Consider the following 18,399-nt stretch of genomic DNA (forward strand, 5'->3'; position numbering starts at 1 on the left):
TAGTTTCCAAAGATTCCGTTCCACTACAGCAGTTCAGTACGACAGACACAAGCCATTTTCTCTAACACAACCTGAAAAAGAAGCATTTTTGAACAGAAGGAACACACAAAAAAGAAGACGAGACCCCTAAAGCATTTCACAACACTATGAATTGTTTTGTTACCCTAAAAGTATACAACACTGGTTATAAGGGTGATTCACTCTTAATGACCGTTTGAAGTGCCGATACTCAATAAATTTAAGCCATATATAAAAATACTCATTTTTGATATTTTAAAGCTTTTAAAAAGAGAGAGACCTCACACTTACCCATTTAGAATAATAATGTTATTTCACAGTCTCCTCCCCACTGTCATAATTTATAAGGGAGGAAAAAAATCCCAAAGGAGGGTGGCACTGAGCAAAAGTGAAACCCACAAGTACGTTTTCTTTCAATAGCAACTTTTTTTTGGCTTGGCAACAGATGCATTCCCTTTCATAGTCCCCTCTGAAAGCTGCTATGGACACACCATCATACTGCATGACAAGGTGACCCTTCCTCGGTAAAAGGAAACAAGAAAATTTTGGTCTCTGGTACCAAGACTTATAAATGCATTTCCTTGCTTTTGCTAGGCTTTGCAAAGTTCATACACATAAAGGAAGGACATTACTTTCACATAACAGAAAAAAAGAAGGAAAGCAAGAACAAAAATTGAAGTCTTCAGTGAAAACTTTAGTCTGGACAAACAAGGGACTCATTTTTACCTCCAAAAAGGTTAAGGTCACCAGACTAGAGCTCACAATTTCTTACCACAGAGACAAAAGAATACACCACAAAGCCAGTAGCGCAAGTATCACAATTGGCAGCTGGCTTGAAAATGCTTGAGTTCAATTGACGATGAAGAATGAATTACCCTTATGTTTGAACAAAAAAACCCCAACCTGATCTCACCAGGCCAGAAGCACAACCACATTCCAGGCACGATGTGTGACAGCACACAGAAAGCAAGTTTCAATTTATTCTGCGCATTTGAGCACACACAAAAGCCTATATGGTTCTCATTAAAATAAAAGATATCTCCAGACTTCTAAAAGAGCAGAGAGTGATTTAGGTTCTTACTCGCATGCAGAAGAAATATCTTGCCCTTCCATTTGTTGTGCTTCTTCCTGGATCTAGGATTTAAGTCACCTACACTATTTTCATATCTATAAACAACCACCAGTGGATTAAAGATCTTCCCTTATTCCTTCCACACTTTTTTTTTTTAATGGAAATTTCTTTGACAAAGAGCAACAAAGCATTCTCTCCGAAAGAAAGAGCGCTGCAGATACACAGGAGTTTTAGCAAGGACATTCAGACGCAACTCCGACGAGTTTACTTAGATTAGCTTAACAATGTTCTCAAAAAGGAGCTATAAACCTTTCATGAAGGGTAGCTTTAGTGGGGGAAGAGGTTTAACAAGCTCATTCATTAACCACCGGTGTCTTTGCTCGTTTGGTGGGCCTTCAAGGAGCAGGTGTTTCTGCTCCAGCTTTTCTCCTTGCTTTACACAGTGTCTGGCACCTTCGCCTTGAGCGCCAGGCCAGAGAGCGAGCTGGGCTCATCCAGCAGACTGCACGGAAAGGACAATTGCGCACTATGAGACAGAAGGAATAGAATATCTGACAAAAAGGATTTGCAGGATTACCTTTTTCTGCGTTCACAAGCTTGCTTTTATGTAAATCTGTGTGAAAAAGTGATGGCAGTGGAAGTGCGGGCAAGGCAAATGCGGCGTGAAATGTTTTATCTGGACCTTACGTGGGACCAGTTCAGGCAAACAGTGAAGAACAAAGAGCTCGAAGAACAAGTGAGGAGAATAGGTATCTATTTAATATCAATTAAGAAAAGACACCGAGGAATAAGAAGAGAGCTACAATTAAGAAGGTGTACTGTGACCACTTCATTTTGCTGCTTAGACCTCTACCTATGAAAGGTTTTCCAAGCTGGAGCATCACCACGCCTCACAGAGGCTGCTGCTTGCATTTGAGAGAAACTATCACATACATTTTGTAATATTGTGCGAATTAGTCAGAAAGGGCTGAGAGACAGCAGGAATCAAAGAATACAATGAATTAAACATAACTAAACTGCACACAACAGAAATCAAGAAACAGTCCATTTGCATCCACTGCAGGTGTTCATGGAAGAAAATTATGACAGTGTTCATCATGTTACAGGAAGTGTTCTGGATTGATTCATGATTAAAAGGGAAGCTTAATGCATATAGCTACTTTAAAATTATGTAGTTACAATTTAGGCAAACTATTGTTTTAATTTAATTAAAGCTAGTAATTTTATTACTTTGCACGTAATATGAATCTTGAAAAAAACTCCATGAAATTAAAAGAAAATCTTGCCTTCTCATGCTACACCCCTCCAGGAAGCTTAATTCAAATGCTATTACTAGGTTTTTGCTGACACTTCTTCTAAAGGCAGGACAGAAAGAACTGAAAAAAAGTGTTTGGCAAGAAGCATAATTAGCCCTAGTTAAGTCTGAAGCTACCAAGAATTACACTCCTAAATATTAAACAGAACATTAACCTAGTAACAAATTTCAACAGGAAGTATTTCAGTGTTTGCAGCCTGCAACAAAATAATTAAGAACAAAACAAGTTATAATTATATCAGTTCTCACTGGAACTGCTTTAACGGGTACTTTTTGTTTGCTTCTATAACAGAAGGATAAATATCTTAAATCTTCAATAGCACTTACGTGATTTATAAGACTCTGAAGAAAAAAGATATGTAAATGACAGTGAAAGGAAATGCCTAGCTAGAACGTGTCTCACCACTTAAAACATCAATTTTTCATTAGGAGAGCCAACAGCGGTGCCAGTAGCCACATCACCTCTCATTAACTCCAGAAAATTATTTTGAAAAGTAAGAACGCCCTTGCGAGTGACAAAGACGCATTAGGTCTCTCCTCAGCAGCTACATATGAACTGTACACTCCAGTGGTGCTATAGGAAATCTATATTCTAAGAGACAGTCCACCACAGCCAAAGGCACACCTCGCAGCAAAACAAAGAAACAAAACCAAACCAAAACCAGAAAAACAGAGCAGCAAGTGTTAACTAGCAAACAAAGTACCTTGGGAGATGTAGGAGAAATACTGGGATATCGTGCTGATCACAGCAACGCACAGTTACTCCATCCTGGAGGCTGAGCCCTGGCTCTGTGGTCTTTACAGCCTTCACCTTCATGCGGGTTACCACAAAAGGCAAGCTGCATTCCAAAAGGTAGTCTTTTTCTTTTTTTCTTTCTTTCTTTTTTTTTGTTTTTTTGTTTTAAATGAAAGACACACAGCATTGCTTTCTCTTCCCCTAGCAAATAGCTCTGAGCTGGAATGCAGAATAAATGTCTCAAAGACTCCTCTGTGCTGGAGGGCTTAGCAGAAACCCAGCAGTCTCAATATAAACCAGATGTGTCACAACAAGTTTTGGGTGGAGAAATGCGTTCACTCAGAGTATGAGAGTGCTCAGGAGGGACTGCCTCTTACAATACAGACACAGTAACAATTAAGAATGGCAGTAGTAGGCTCAGCTAAAACATGCCAACAGAAGGACTGATGCCGACTTTCTTTAAGACACCACCATCATTCATTCTTCAATATTTTAACAGGGCCCTGATGAGAAATGCATAGCCTTTAGTTGGCGTTAAATACGTATTCTTTCAGAACAGTGCAGAGCCAAAGGCCCCAGAGACCTTCAAGCCTTTCCAAGAGGGTGAGTGGGATAAACTACATGATGATTTTGCTAGGAGAATCTGGAGTACTCTCAGGTTGAGTACGATCTTCAAGCTGTTGTGGCCTCCTGAAAACCAGAACCCAGAAATCGAATTTAATCCTGGGTAAATACATCTCACTAGCTACACGTAATTTAGAATTATTCTCTTGTGACATAGATGAGCAAGGCACTTCAAGAATATATGCCTGCCCCAAGCGATCCAAGAATCTCATCTAGATGTAATTAGGAGTAGGCAAGTACTTAGGGAAATTAGTCATTAGTTTGCAAATTCAGGCTCGGGTCTCCCAGCTACAAGCCTCCCCTTTGGTTTAGTTCACTATTTTTTTTTCTGCCTTTTGCAGTGAAAGAGCATAGGGATGGTGCTGTACAGCGGCAGAAATTTGGGAGTCGCTGCATAGATCATCCCACAACAATTAGTTTTGTTAGGTGATACAGAAGGAAGAAAATGTTTGGCAAAAAGCTATTTCTACAACAAAACAAAAGCAAACTAAAAGAAAAGCAGAACAGCAGGAATGCTCAAAACCAAAAAAAGCTGGAAATCCAGGGTGTAGACAGATGTTAGGAAAGAGAGAGAAAGGGAACAGGGAGAAAGAAATAAATTTTTCTCCTCCTCCCACCCACTAGTTTTGAATTTCAAAATAATATCCAAATGAGCTCCCTTCCAGACAGTGTAATAAGCACATGGACCCACCTGTAGCAGGCAATCTCTCCTTCCAAAAACTCTTTGCACTTATTTCAGGCCCAAAACACGGAGAACAGGCAACTGGCAAACGAGAACCTCTGTCTGAAGGCAAACATATTCAAAATCCCGCTGGCACATGATGTAAATACACAACTACAGTAATGCCAATAAAGATGCTAAGTGAAAACCATCGCTCTGCTGAGCTGCAGGCTGAACTCGACTTTCTTGTCTCAGTTGTGTCTATCGGCTCAGCACGACCACATCATCCTCCTCCTTTTTTCATAAGAGAGAAGCTTGTAAAAATACTAGAGGATGCCGGACATTTCTAGAAGAGATTTGTGGTTTCCCATGAGGTCCTGAGCCCGTCTATGGGGTTCCTCTGTGCCGCAGTAATGGAAGCTGTAGCATAAGGTTGAGCAACGCTCAGCTGCTGGCTGGGATCCCTCGGCTGACTCAGTCTGCAGCAGGTCGTAAAATGTGGGAGAGTCCACATGGTGACAGCTAGAGCTTAAAAAAAGGCAGGTATTGCTGGGCTGGGTAATCGGTAGGCAAGCAGCAAACAGCAAGGAGAGCCTGCCAGGAGAAGAAACTCAAGTGCGTGTAACATTCCTTACCTATTACTTCACCAAGGAGCTGAGACTAGCCCGGCGTGATCTGGGCTGGGAACCAGCCAGGGGAGCAGCTACGTGGATACGGTGGACAGACGAGAAATTACAAGTCTGGGAATGGCAGCCAGGAGCCCACGTCAGGGCACTCATGGCAGTGCTGCCGCTCTCCAGGCTGTAGGTTTTGGGAATCAGTCAAGCAGCAACTGACGTGCCCCACGTGTGCCAGACATGGAAGGGTACATATACTTTGACTCCAAGTCAGGCTTCAGGTTAACTTCATCCTTCTTTGTGTCAAGCAAGCTATTTATTTGGAAGGATGGTCTGGAGGGAAAACGGAGACAGACTCTGAAGTGTTTGGCACTGTCAAGTGCACAGGGGTATTTATTTCATGCATTTCTTAAAGGGCGCGCTCACTCCCTGGCACGCTCGCTCCCTGGCATGCACACTGGGCAGCCCACAGCACTCACTCAGGAAAGATTGATTTTTAGTCCTGATGGCTTCAAGTTACTTGAAAAAGCCAATTCCAATGCACACTGAAGGATAAGTGAATAAAAGCTCTCTTGGAGCATGCGGGCCAAGCAAAGGGGAGTAGCACACAAAGCACTTTTTCGGAATGGTCTCAGTGCTAAGAACTGGTCAGGCACTGCAGGGATGTCTATGCTCCCTGCCTGCACTGGGGGCACAACAGCAGAGGGAATGGAGTGATGGTCCTGGGCACTCCCAAGAATCCAGAGGAGAAAAGCCTTTTTCAGGTCACCACTACAACAGCAGGGAGCAGGGGTGTGTGAAAGTGCCAGGCAAGACACCTCTGCCCGTGTGCCCCTACATATCATACATGATTTGAGCAGCTCAGATGTCATTTACGGATGACTTGGCTGTTCAGACAGATATACTGTAGGTGCCCTGTAGGCAGCCTGAGAAGATTGCCTGCTGTTATTCCTGTCTGTGGGCAGATGACGATGACACTGTTCAGGAGACCCACTTCTGAGGTCAGCTCTGGCAAATGTATTCCTAAAGGATCAGTTCAGCCAGGCAAGAGATGCTCTTAGCTGCTGGCTATTTGGGAGGGTAACAAACTTCCTAACTAACTTAAAAGCACACATCTTCAAGATTTCTTATCAACCAGGCTTGAAGTAAAACTAAATCTCAAACAACATGGATAATAAATGAAAATGACTTGTACTCCTACACTCAGCAGGGCCCAGGGCTTTGAAACTCCCTTTCTTCCCAATACAGAGTTTATCTTCTGCGTGCTCTGTATCACAGTATGGGCTATACGGTTTTGCTATGTCAGAGTAGAAAACCTGACCTGACAGCTTGTGCTGCCATGCAGGGGAGGAGGGGGACCATTTTACAAGAGTTTGGAAAGATGAGTGCCAAAGGACTGCATTAAAGAAATACTGCAGCGAGTCTAAAGAAATACTAGAAATTATATAGCAATTAATACTATAGCAGTTATCCTGGTGCTGGAAATCTGAAACACATGCACACACGGATGAATGGACACATGGACAGACTCTCCAAAAAGACATGCATCTTTGAGCCCCTCTAGCTGGGGAGTCTGAAAGACCAACCAAAAGAAACATAAACAAGTGACACAGCTGTCAAGAATGCTGATCCTGGAGACTAACATAGTTTTCCAGCTGATTTCAACTATTTTGGAAATGCAATGTTTGATGGCAACACTTCGTATATAGTATTAAGTCCAAACACAGCTTGAACTGGGTGGACTACTAGAGCAGAAGTAACACCAGCAGAAGCTCAGGACGATAAATTTGTGCTAAAAGCAACAACTATAAACCACGTGCACTATTTTTTTCAGTAAGGGGATTTATTTGCTTACAGGAATATCATGTTCTGAAAAGAGTAAAACATGCATAAAAAAAGATTAGGAGCAAAGCAAAGTGAAATAGGAAGTTGAAGAACAGGTAAAACAGGATCTGAACAGTTTCACTTCATTACAAAGGAATTCAGCCCATGGCCTCAGGATAAATGTAGGTAGCATAGTTCTTTTACAAAGAAAAAAAAAACAACCCAAACCTGTCTTACTTAAGGAATTAACTTGTTGATTTTTTGCTTGGTCATATGGGTATTCAACATTTTCTCAGTCTGACAAATGAGTTTGTTCAGGGTGTTTGCAAAACTGGCAGATTCACATCTTTTTCCCTCTGCTCAGATGAAATATTATTATCACTGACATTCAGACAAACTCTAAAGTCCCTGTATACTTTTAAAATTTTCCTATTATAGTTTGGGTGGCAGGGGAGCAGAGGGAAGGTGGCTAGGGGAAGGGTTTGCTCTGTAATACTACATAAGGCTACAGAGAACTATTTTTAAAAAAATTAAATTGTTGTGACAGAAGGACCAATTCCTTCTCGCTATCACCATGGATCAAAAGCTCTGAAATTCTGTGCTGAATTGTAAAATAAGCAAAACACAGCACTGGCGCTGGTCTGCCATTCAGACATCCCACGTGCAACATGTGAGTAAATCCTACCTAAACACATCTTGAGGTGGTGACTTCGGAGCTTTAAAAGAATTGGCTGCAGAAAAAGTATCGCATGTGCTCGGTTCCTGCAGCTTCAGGCTTCCTGCACTGCTGCGGCTGCCCCTCGGTCTGCTCCGGCATCTGTCGCTCTCATTCCTCAGGGTGAGCCTGTTCACGCGAATGTAAGTGCTCAGTGGCGTGAATAATCCCAGCACAAACTCACGGCCCGGCCTGCCACGCCGAGACATCAGCCCTGACAAGCTCAGATGCTCTTTTCAAGTCAACTTCGTCCTTAAAGATCTGCAGAACCATGTCAGAGCAATACTATGTAGCTGGTTGAAGTAATGATTACCCCCTCTCCATCCTGATGGACAACTACACTGCAACATTGCTAAACTTTGCTTGGAAGACCTTTTGCTAACCCAAGCCTTTTTTAAACAGGAAGCGATGAGCTTTCCCACCGCAAATTTTCATCCCCAGAACGAATCAAAATAATCGAGTTTCTGACCAAGTAAAATGTGAACCTTTATCACCCAAGTTGAAAAGGGTGGCAGATTTATTTTTGAACATCTGCAATGACTGCAGCAAACTGTTTCAAAAACACCCCCTGCAAGAATACTTGGATTAAAAAACGTCATTCCATCTTGCGTTTTGTGTAAGTGATAAACCATATCACTCAAGCTCTTAACAGCTCAGGTGGGAGGGTTTTCAAAAGAAGCTTTTTTTGTGGTTATTACTTGCCATAGTATTTTTTTGGGGGGGGGGGGGAGAGGGGGGAAAGCACAAAAGGAAAACAAGGAACTTCCAAATGAGGCTGCATCAGAAAGAAGTCAGGAAGGACATGGACCAGTTGGAGAGGGTCCAGAGGAGGGCCACGAAGATGATAAAAGGGCTGGAGCACCTCTCTTATGAGGACAGGCTGAGAGAGTTGGGGCTGTTCAGCCTGCAGAAGAGGAGGCTCCGGGGAGACCTGATAGCGGTCTTCCAGTACCTCAAGGGGGCCTACAAGAAAGATGGGGAAAGGCTGTTTAGTAGGGCCTGTTGCAATAGGACGAGAGGTAATGGTTTTCAAATAGAGGGGGGTAGATTTAGATTAGAAATTAGGAAAAAATTTTTTACGATGTGAGTTATAGAACACTGGAACAGGTTGCCCAGAAAGGTGGTGGAGGCCCCATCGCTGGAAACGTTCAAGGCCAGGCTGGATGAGGCTCTGAGCAACCTGACCTAGTCAGGGATGTCCCTGCTCCTTGCAGGGGGGTTGGACTAGATGACCTTTGAAGGTCCCTTCCAACCTTAACCATTCTATGATTCTATGATTCTATGAAAACTGTCAGAAAAGACCTATCAAACAAGTGTCTTCCAAAATAGAAGCATCTACAAAACCACTGCAGTCAAGTTAAGCAAGTCCAAATCATGTATCTCTACTCAAACACCAGTGCCAGCCACCATTAGGCAGGAAATCTGAAAAGTGCATTTTAAAGCACCTTCTCTCTGTTTTTCTCATCCTTGTCTCTCCTACTCTCTAACCAAGTGAACAAACCATGAAATTATCTAGCTCCAAATCAAGCCATCCATGCAATTACCTCACATTCCTCTGCAAAGTTTTATTGCCTAGGAGTAAAAATTAAAAGCTTTACTTAGAAAGTGTGAAAGTTACCGAAAGCCTGTCTTACAAACTGAGATAAAATAGCATTGTTCAAATGTACAGAGGTTCCATCACCGACCAAAGTTTCTCAGTATGGTTGAAAGGGAATAAATCAAACCCACAAAGTTATTTTGCGAACATAAGTGTTCTAACCTTAATTAGATAAACAGCAATGAGGATCTACTTCTCCTGAAAAAAGGCTCCTTTTCTACCTGTCGTGCACAATACGAACAAAACCCTTGCAGATTACATTAGACAGTCAAGAAATACAATTTACAAATGAAGGAAAAAAAAACCAAACCAACAACAAAAACCCATGAAAGCTTGCCAGGGTCAAGGAGAGGCCTAGGGACCTGAAAAGAATGTGGCGTACAGCATCCTTTCCTTTTCCAAATAAAAATGCAGTGCTAAATCAGATGTGACCAGACAGCTGAATGAGAAGACAGTGTGTTACCAAGAATGTGACCAAGAGTGACTTCCCTTAGCAATCTGGTGTCCTCCAGTGAGGACAAGACTAATCCCCGGCCCTAGAGGGACGTTGCAGGCTGTAGGCACAGCCAGGCACAGAGACAAGAAGCAGCTCTACAGAGGCAAGGTCACAAGTTGATTCAAGAGGTGGAACGAGGAAACGCAGGGTGCAGCCAGAGGTTTTGTGATTTCACGGGTGCCTGAGATTTCCCACCGGACTACAGCCTCTCCTTGCATTGAGGAGGAGACATGGATCCCTCACCCATGTATTGCACAGCTGCTCTGATTAGAGGGTAGCTCTTTACTACACAATCTTTATTCTCCATGGTACTCTGGCATGAAATCCGTTTAACCATGGATTTGTAGAAACAATCTACTGCTGCCATCAGAGAGAAAGAAAAAAAAAATCCCAACAAACCTCAAGAAAGCCACACAACAAAAATACACTCAATGTCATTTTAAGATACAAGACATACAAGATCTAACACATATAAGAGAATCATATATCAGGAGACATACTTGATTCACTCTACCTTTTTCAAAAAACAAAACCCAACTCTTTTGTCCTCAAGCAAAACTAGCCCCCTGTGAGATGCAGACACTGTGCTACATAGCCTCTTCCTCTTAAAAACTGTCTGGGAAACAAGTTTTCAGTAGCTATACAAGCTCTCAAGAAAAATACAGATCAGTTTGCATTCTAGAGTCAGTGAATGATTAATGTCATTTGAAATCTAATCATAAACCCATTGACCATTTAAACATTTTAATGGAGCTGACAAGTAGAACATAACACTTTCAGCTAAAGAACTTCAGTGCAGCACCTTTCTGCTGAGAAAGTCTTAGTTTTCACACAGAAAAGGTAATACCTACAAAGAAGAGAAGAACAGGAGGAAAGTAAAACCATTTAAGATGAATGACTGCAATGTTTCATGCATCTTAAACTCATGAGAACTTAATGCTTACTTAAAAAGAGATTGTTCAAGTGACCGAAAAAAAGATGCAGTTTATTTTAATATCATGGTATATTTTGCTTCTCAATCTATAGGCGAAATGTATCCTACCTTCTCTGCTACTGTGTAATTATGATTAGATGGTCAGTGTGGTTTCTTCTATGAGGGGTTCCTATCCACCACGCACTTTGAGAAACTGGTGCCAGAACTGGTTAAGGGAGGGCAGGGGAGCAGGGATCCTGTTGCTAAAGGATAGGGAAAATATTGATGTTTGCCTATTGGTTTCACACCTAAGAAATGACAAAATTGCTCTTGGAGCTGCAGCTCTCGCGTGCTCACCCGGCAGAGGGGTGAAAGCCACAGCACCATGGCAGGAGTACACCAAGCAAGACGAAAAGAACACAGCTGGTTGCGCAGTTTTCCAGTGGTAGATATAGAAATAGGGAGGAATTCCTGTTAAATACAAAATAAGGAGACAAACAGACAGGGGAGTGTGAAGGCTACCCTCCCACAGGGTGCTTCAATGGAGACAGAGGTTTCAAAGCCATTCGATAAGTGAAAACAGTATCTAAAACTGCAAACAAACTTGACATACGGTACGGTATATGGTTACCACGTACCCATGTATCATGTCTGCTGTGGAGACGCCTAGAGATCTGAGTTAAAAATTTGTGTGGTGTGTGTTTTATATCTGTGTGACCTGCTGTCCTTTCCTTTCTGCCCCATGAGGTCCTTCATCTCAGAAACCGAGGAGTCCTGACCTCAGCCCTACCCACGGATGGCCAGGGTCCTGGACACCCCACTGCCTCTGATCATTTAATCATCTATAGCATCATTTAAGTGGTAGCATGTTCAGCACAATTCAAGAGAGCAGCATCACCTTTTATGAAAAAAAAAAAAAAAAAGATCAGCACGTTTTTGCTGGTAAGGCATTTTTAAATGTTCAGTATTAAGCATTAAAGGTACTTAACTTGGAGTATGTCCATTTCAACATTAGCTATTAATAATGCTATGTTGACTGAGAAAGCATGGTCATACTCCAGCAAAAGGCAGCTGCCAAACGAAACAGGGGATCGAGTAACGTGACACAAGGCTCCTGGGTGACTCGAGGGCACTGAGCCTGCCTCACCCAGCGTTTGAAAAGACACTGACAAGCAGGGCTAGTACTGCTGTTCTGACCCGTTACCTCCAGGTTCTAGCTCTTGAATCAACCTGCATTTGTAAGAGTTGTGTTTCTCCTGCTCAAGGGAAATAAAAGAGAGCATCCTTGTCTGGAGCACTGCCACACAGAAAGGAACGAGGACTGTGCATCTGGTTTATAGCAACATGTTATCCGGCAGATACGTGGTTTGGAATAAAAAAAGAACATAAAGGTAGAAAACAGGCAGAAGAGGAGTGAACAAAGATCTAGAACAAGAGGTACTTGAATGGCACAGTGATGAGGAGCATATGAGCATCAACTAAAACAAAAAAAAAATCACTACATATGGGAACAAAAAAATGTACGGAAAAATACTTTAAGTCAGAAAGGAAAAAAATTAACTTGTGTAATTAAATTAATGCCTACACTTCCCACCTCCTTTCCTTCCCAGTCAGACCTGCTATGCTACACCTATTTTAGATGCAAATGGAACAAAATTATCTATTTGGAGTATTGGAACTAAGTGAGGCTCATTTCTCTTGCAGGCGAAAGATTTCCCATTTTTCCCTGGCATACTGTACACTGACAGAAAGGCTGCAGACACAATGCTTTTGCTTGTTTTTCACCCCTTAAATCTCATGGACGGACTGCTCCACAAATTATATTCCTGGAGTTAGCAAACATAAACTTTTGGTTGCATCATAAATTGGCAAGGGTAGCTCTAACCTGGATAAAGCAATTCACAACTCTTCAGCATAATCTAATTTAATGTCCCAAAGTGATATAGTGAGGATTGTAGGCTTAAAATTACTTAAGTGAAATGTTTACTCTTGACTAACTTATATCCCTGGATAGCTAATTTTTTCCCTTGTCATTCATAAAATTAAAAATGCATACTTTGATGGACAAAATACACTTTGAAAAAGGCTGTTCATCTACACAAGAATATTATAACATTACTGTATTTTGATATTACATGCTCATAAAAACCATCTAAATATTTCTGGACTCTCACCTAGTACAATAGACTCCTCTAATTCCACAGAGGTGAATCTGGAAGATCAATATGGTTTTTGCTGCTTTAATGAATGCCCATAAATAATGAAGGTGGCTTATCTGTATATGCTCCAGAGGGACCGTCATCCATCAAGCCAATAATATCTGGTCAAGCAACTTTCCGACGTTAAATTAGATTCTCTTTAGAGCAGATTCATCAGCTTTTGTATCTCCTCTAGTGTAAGAAATACAGCATCTCCCCCGCTGATCAGCAAAGGAGTTGACAGGAAAATATTCTCCCAGCCGTTCAGTATTCTTGTTAGTATACCAGCAGAGAGGGGAATTATGATTTTGCATAGGCAAAAACTAGCCTGAAATCCCCTGGTAGCACTGAGATGTGAAGCAGCTGTGAAAAATAGAGGAGATTGATACCGAGAGCTCACAGTTAGCGAGTTTTAGGGAAAAAGCCCCTTGTTCCCCAAAGGCATTAATAAGAGACTAAAATGGAATAAGTAATGCATTGAGATGCTGCATAAAATCATAATATTTATGAAAAGCAAAAAGGTGTCCTCCCTGAAGGGGTACTCTAATAAAGACATTGTACATTTCATTTAATAAATAAATGCAGGTACTGTTCAAATACATAGTTTACTATCATTAAATTAGTTTACTAACCTTGGACAAAATGTTATTTTTTTACCTTCACTTTCCCAAATCTTTACTGTTCCAAATGCCCAATTACGGAAAAAAAAAAACCAAAAAAAAAAAACCAAACCAAAAACCAACAAAACAAAACAAAAAACCTAAATACCCCTTCATCTGATTTCTCAGTCTTGCAGGTTGTCTAATGAAGAGCAATTTATGGCTTTCTTTCCCAATTACCTCCTTTATGTTTAAACTTAAACAGTAGTTTAATTTCAAGGTAATCCTCATTTAAATCAAAAGGCACCTGCACACAGGGCTGCACATACTACAAGAGACTGGCAGGTATTTTGATGTATTTCTCTAAAAATAGTAAGAATTAAAATCACTGGTTTTTTATTAGTGTTTATGAAGTCAAATGGCAGCACTTACGTTTTAACAATATGCAATAAAAAGAACATAGTTTTCCAATGAGTAGTCTAAATAAGCAACAGTGCTGAACACTAAATGCATAAATATTTTATTCCAAAACACTTATGCAGCCTGTGGTTTACAGCTCAAGAAAGTTGCACATCTATAGTTGCACTGGGATGATCAAACCATGGTATGTTAATTCTGATATATATTTAATGCTATTTCCACCTGCAGAAATACTTATGGCAACAGTTCGTAATGAAAAAAAAAAAAAAAAAAGAAAAGGTCCAACTTAATCATACACTTATGATCATGAGGCTGGCTTTGAAGTCTGCCATGAGGCATTTCTCTTTCAAGTACTGTTAGAGATAATCTCTCCTTACTTTTCACATCAGCAATTGCAGTAGGTTTCTATCAGTCCTTGGAAGACAAACTGTAACTTAGAATTAGGACACCTGAAAGGAGGTTTAGGCCATTGAACTGCAGGATGCTATTTCAGAGCATTCTGTTCCGTCCCCCCACCCTCAATTATAAAAAAGTGCTAACTTTCATGGTATGCACTCCGTTGGAGCTGGACATAAATTCAGATTACTGTTCTAAATTCAAATCCACTTGAAACAATCATTCTGCTTTCCTAGTTTCCGTCAACATCCTTCAAATTTCCAGCTCCAGGAATAATGGGATCACAGGAACGTCAAGCATTTCTCCCTCCTTCTGAAACTCTCCTTCCTCTCTACTGGAGGAACTTTGTGGTTTCCAGAAGAGGTGGTAAATGATCCCCAGGGTCCCCAAAATAGAAACAAATAAAGTAACACTAATTCAGGGTGGTTTCTTTCCAGGAGGGTGGCTCTGTATTATTACTCAGGACTCAGTTTTACGAATGCTCCCAGCTCTCCTCCCTCTCACATGGTGCCACAGCTTAGTTACCAAAATGCCATAAGATGCCCATCTTTCCTACATGGGAGTATATATTCAAATGCCCTTTCTGTTTAGAGCATTTTTGAGTACTTTTTTTGACCATGAGCATCTGGACTCTTACTGAATAAATTTTAGTAATTTCAAAGAAGATATAAAAACATATAAACCCTTGCACATATTTAAGGGTTGCTCATAATGTTTATACATGAGGGTTTTTTTTTTCATATCCAAAAATGTGTTTTAAAGCAAAATGTTTAAACTCTGATGCATAGGGGGAGGGAGGCAGAAGGAAGCCATCTTCATGGCTTAAGATTTAACTCCAGCATGCAGCTAAGAACATACGGAAGGTGATAATTTATCTGAACACTTGCCCCCGTTCCAAGGCTGCCTTCCAAAGCATCATTTCATTAACAGGTGATTCTGGAAAAAATCACTGTAAGCCTTAAAAGAAAACTGGGTTTTTTGACATTAGCTTGCTCAGCTAACGAGCTAACATTCCCTTTCAATTAATTCTCTAATTTGCCCAGGCAGTTAGCAGATATATATATTTCATATTACCTGACACACCTTTCAAATTTTTCCTGTCTATTTATACTATTTAAGTCCTTGTAAGCTAGTGACTTGAAATTATTTTTAACCACTTATTGCCCTTTCATCTAGTTTAAATATAACCAGCTTAAAAAAACCACCACCAAACACATCCAACCTCCTGCTTTAATAAATACAGCTCTGAAGTTAGCAAGGGCTGTGATTAATTATTATCAACACTAGGCTGATCTCTTAATATAAAAAACAACATAAGGCTGCATTTACATCCATTACAGATGTGGTTACTGAATTGCAAAGAGAAAGGAACTGAGGTACAAGGAGAGTGACCATGGCACACAGGCAACAAACCCCCGAACCCCAGGGGTAGGGGACAGCTAGGCCAGGATCAGATAGAGAGGAAAGCAAAAACAGCGAGGAGAGGGTGGAGGGAGCAGGGCCAGGATGCAGAAAGGAGCCAACGTAACAGGATCCCACAGGAGGAGGTTGCGAGGAAGAGGAGCAGCTCAAGGATGGGGAAAGCCCCATCCCAGATGCAGCAGGTCCCCAGCATCTGACCCTGCCCGTGCAGGCTGCTCCTCCGCCCCCAGTCACAGCTGGCTCCTCTCCCCATCTCTGCCTCCACGTCCCCCAACACCAGCCAGAAGCCGTGGTCAGTCGGGATTGTCCCTGGTCCAGCTCTTGGTTTGGCGCGTTGCTGGCACGGAGACCCCGTCGGACCTGCTTGCCCTCTGCCCACGCAGCGCTCCCTGCAGTGCCCCTTTCAGACCAGCCAGCTGCCTCCTCTCTGCATATATTGGTTTTTGACACCTATGCAGTTGACGCAAAACATGTTGATTCGGTGTTGAGGTAGGTTTCATCTCCCCCACGCGGGCTGTCCCGCCGCAGGCCCAAGAGTCCTCTCAGCTCCCTTGCTGCAGACAGACTGTTGGCTCTACACCGACATTATATCATACCTAGCAATCTCAAAACAAACGCAGCTGTCCCTGAAGGGCAAGGTGATTTATGTGCATTAACAACCCTGGAAATGCATTTTAAAAGCAGACAGGATCTCACAGATGCCTAAAAGTCCTCCTGCCTCTCAGCTGTGCTCCAAGTTTGAAGCCTTGGAGCAAGTGTTCAGAGTCACAGTCACCCACAGGAAGCATCACCCACACACACCCTCGACAGATAAAACTATTCAAAATCAACACCCCAGAAGCTTAACCAGCAGGTTACGCCAGTTATATTTATCATCCACAACTGTGACGCCACCACCTAAACCAATCATGCCGACAGGCACTTACTCCATAGCTTCAAAAGCCAGTGCAGGCTCCAGTTTTTAAAGAAAGCGTTTTGATCGTCATAACTTCCCTCTCCATCTAAGGCATCCTGAATGCACTGTAAAACGATGATCACATTTAGCCCAGGTCCCTTGGTACTTATTTCTTAATAAATGTAAACCACGTACAGAAAAGTCCCTGGTCTGTGCCCTAACTTTTCCAGCTGCTCCAAGGGAAGAGGCTGGGTTAAGGGGGCAGTAAACCGGTACATACTGTTCTGAGCAGGGAGGTATGGTACAAACTTATCAACGTGCATCTTCTAGGGATGGCTGCATAATATATTGCAATTTAGGTTTTACTACTGGAAAACTAATGCGCCTGAACCTGAAAACAGTTTCTCACTTGTTTGTACAGTACATTTACTTCATTATGTCAGTGCAAATATTCCAGTTCTGTCAAGAACCTCAAGGTGCCCATAACCACACTAAAGCTGTGGGTTTGGTATGATTTTGGGAATACCATTGGTTAAGCTATGGACTGCTAACAGATGCAACATTAAAAAAAAAAATATATATATATATATTTTTTTTTTTCCCCTTGCTATTTCCCTGCTACTGGTAAAGGAGCAGTAGAAACAAAAGCAAAGCTTAAAATGTTAAATATATTTGGGCTATCTGTTAGGATCCCAAGATGTACTGGGGTTTTAAGAGCCTTTTCCTGAGTAATCACCACCTTGGGCTGGAAAAGAAAGAGCCCTCTCAAAAACAGAGATAACCTCTCTCACTCACTTCTAACAAAGAAGGACACATGATGTGAAATGCTGAGCACCACCAGAAAGAAAAACAAGCCCAAGAAGAATAGCATCCGCTTATCTTCAGAGGTCTAAAGATTTTCTGGGCTTCACACTAACTCAAGTAGATTTTTATCCTTCTGCCTTTTGTTTGCTTCCCTGACTTTCATTTTTCCTTTTCTCATCCTGCACCGTATTTCACCCTTTTATAACTGTGCGCAAGGCTGGCATCCTGTCTGCTCTTGCCTCCGCTCCTCGCTGGATGAAGCGAGCCGAGCAGCTGCCTCTGGGTAAAGATGAAAAGTAGCCCCAACTTGTCCCACAGCCATCCCCATTTTCTTTTCCTGTGCATGGAAACACATCCATCAGCTCATAATAATGTGGTTTTACTTCTGTAGCATGCAGTTGCTTCAGGGTTTGGAGTAGTGTCCCTCAAGGGAGTTTCTGCAGCAATGTTTTCCACAAGCCTTGCTACCATTCTTTTTTTTATTAGTATTTTTTTCCCTCCATAAGCTTTTTTACCTTTTGCTGTGTAAGTAAATTCATAAACACACCAAAGATAAACAGACACTGCAGATACAAGAGTTGGTATACCAGTAGCTATGCAGTAGAATATCACCCTCAGATGATTACTTTGATAAAACAGAATTGGTCCACTCATTACAAGGATACATTTTTGAATTACAAATTATAGACACAGTAAATGATCGATTTCTTGATATTCAGAGAAGATATGAACAAGGTGGTCTGCAGCTCTGTAAAGAATTACCTTTTCATGTAATTCTATATATTCTCCCTTGCTCTCATTTTCCAAACCCAAGCAAACAAAACAAGGACAGCTGAACTGAATTAGTGAGTGTCCAAAAATATCCAGCCCATCTTTCTTAAACACACACAAGAATGTTTCTAGTTTGCCAAAAAAGAAGCAGTATTTTTAATACTGCTTCCCTCAAAGAAGCTGCCTCTTGGCTGTCTGAAATACAAACTACTGTCTTAGGCAGATAAAACAAAGAATATGTGAAAATACCACCGTGTATAGAACAAGCAACACAAGAATCAGCCGGTACCAATCTATGCTGTTCCA

The 18,399-nt window shown here is 41.6% G+C and overlaps 1 protein-coding gene across 8 annotated transcripts in view; it reads right to left on the reverse strand.

Annotated features, from left to right (window-relative positions):
* PLXNB2 (plexin B2) overlaps window positions 1-18,399 on the reverse strand; it is a 258,670-nt gene that overhangs the window by 142,700 nt on the left and 97,571 nt on the right. The window contains exon 1 of one of the 8 annotated variants that reach the window (XM_086747144.1): window positions 4,457-4,474. The exons of 6 other annotated variants lie outside the window; for them this stretch is intronic. The gene's annotated coding sequence lies outside the window, so the exon portion shown is untranslated. Of the gene's footprint in view, window positions 1-3,109; window positions 4,014-4,456; window positions 4,475-18,399 lie in introns of those variants that run through there. One more of the 8 variants, XM_086747134.1, reaches the window with a different exon arrangement.

This window comes from Chlamydotis macqueenii, chromosome 1, assembly GCF_036417535.1.
Source record: "Chlamydotis macqueenii isolate bChlMac1 chromosome 1, bChlMac1.mat, whole genome shotgun sequence".
In the NCBI taxonomy this organism is placed as follows: Eukaryota; Metazoa; Chordata; class Aves; order Otidiformes; family Otididae; genus Chlamydotis; species Chlamydotis macqueenii.